This window comes from Galeopterus variegatus, unplaced genomic scaffold, assembly GCF_000696425.1.
Source record: "Galeopterus variegatus unplaced genomic scaffold, G_variegatus-3.0.2 Scaffold3028, whole genome shotgun sequence".
In the NCBI taxonomy this organism is placed as follows: domain Eukaryota; kingdom Metazoa; phylum Chordata; class Mammalia; order Dermoptera; family Cynocephalidae; genus Galeopterus; species Galeopterus variegatus.
The window spans coordinates 20,228-22,421 of record NW_007729139.1 but is presented as its reverse complement, the minus strand read 5'-3'; positions in this window follow the sequence as shown (position 1 = coordinate 22,421).

Genomic DNA, 2,194 nt, shown 5'->3' with positions numbered 1-2,194 from the left:
AGAATATGCTAAAAAAAAAAAAAAAAAAAAAAAAAAACCGGAAATTTTCCAAATTTGATAAAAGGCATGAATATAAACATCCAAGAAGCTCAATGAATTTCAAGAAAGATGAACTCAAAAACACCCACTCCAAGACACGCTATAATCAAACCTTTGAAGGGCTGAGAGAATCTTGAAAGCAGAAGAGAGAAGTGACTCATCACATACAAGGGATCCTCTATGAAGTTATCAGCAGATTTCTCAGCAGACGCTTTGGAGGCCAGATGACCCTGGGCTGATACATTCAAACAGCTAAAAGAAAAAAACTGTCAACCAAAAATCCTATGTCTGGTAAAAGTGTCCCTCAAAATCAAGAGGAAAATTAAAACATTCCCAGATAAACAAAATCTGAGTGAGTCTGGCCTCACTAGTCCTGTCCTGCGAGAAATGCTCGAGTCCCACAGGGTGAAATGAAAGGGCACTAGACAGTTCTTCAAAGCGTGTGAGGAAATAATGATCTCAGCAACGGTAAAAGCACAGGCAATTGTATGAGTTAGGACTATTGTCGTGGTCTGCAAGTCCACTTTTTGTTTTCTGTGTGACTAAAGAGACTAATACATTTTTAAAAAAGAATTCTTCTAACAGCTAATATTATTAGCACTTCGGCTTGTACTTCCACATTTTGTTTTCTACGTAATTGAAGGGACTAATACATTTAAGAGTTATAAGTTTATGTGTTTGGGGACACAATGCATAAGATGTAATTGTGTGACATCAGCAACCTAAGGGAGTGGGAACGGAGCTGTAAAGGGCAGGATTCCCATGTGTTATTGAAGTTAAGCTGATATAAGTTCAAGGCAGAGTGTAGAACTTTAGGGTGTTAAATGTGACCCCCTGGTAACTACAGAGAAAACAGACACAGAACGTACACAGAAGGAAATGAGAAAGGCCTTTAAACCTTTCACTACAGTCAGTCAACTGCACACAAGAGGAGACAGTCATGCAGGGGACGAGGGGTGAAACGCTCGGAGACGTGTAGAAAACAAAGAGCAAAGTGGCAGAAGTCACTCCCCATCTATCTGTAATTCATGTAAACGTGAATCGGAAGACAGAGATCGGTAGACTGGATAAAAACGCACAACCGACCACATGTTGTCTACAGGAGACTCACTGCAGATCCAAAGACACAAGCAGATTGGAAGTCAAAGGGGGAAAAGGTATCCACGAAAGTGACAACCAAACGAGAGCAGCGGTGGCCGTACTAACGCCAGCAAAAAGAGACTCTAAATCAAAAAAGGTTACGAGAGACAAAGACGCCACACATTAATAGAAAGCTCAATACAGCAAGCAGGTGTGACAGTCATGAACACTCACACACCCAGCAACAGGCCATCAAATCACACGCAGCGAAAACAGAAGTGAGGGGGTGACAGAGGCTTCTTCCTGCCAGCTGGAGACCCCGCTCTCAGTAACGGACAGAGCAGCCGGACAGAGGACAGCACAGCCCCACGGCCAGCTCAGGGCCCTGGTGGTGCTCTGTGCCCGGCAGGCGCCACGTGGTGACACCCCACGGTTTGGAAGGGGGTTGGACCTTGTTAACTTTGTTAAGTGGGTGTTACTAAGACACTCTGCACCAGAAGGAATTTTACTTCAAAGTTTAGTGATTTCTCAGACTGAAAATTTTCCATACGTTTATGAAGAAAGATCTCACTCATCAAAAAGCAAAATCAAATACCTAAATGTACGATTAAATTGCAACAGCTTGACATTTTCCTCAGTAAAGCTAAGATGTCACAGCTATTTCTGGAAAGCAAAAGGTGTCTTGAAGCCTAGGCTTAAAGAGCAAGTGAAAAGCCCCAAACTACATTGGCGGCCCTGCGGGCAGTGGGTATACCCACCCCTGGTCTAGACCCAAGTGGGGCCTGCTCCAAAATGTCCCCATGTGAGGAGCTACCATTTCCCTGCAATGAACACATCCACAGTTTCTGTGACCTTCTAGAGAACTGTACTCTCAAGAATTCTCTCAGGAAATAGCGAGAGCACACTTGCAGAAAGCCAAAGAAAAGATGCGATTTCTTACGCAAAACGGTTTGTTTGAATTCCAGCAGACCCCAAGCAAGGTGAGGGAATGACTCCGGGCTGAGATTTGGGGATTCGGAGGACGGGAGAAGCGCACAGATAGGTGGGACAGCGTGGGGACCGCAGGAATGGCCCC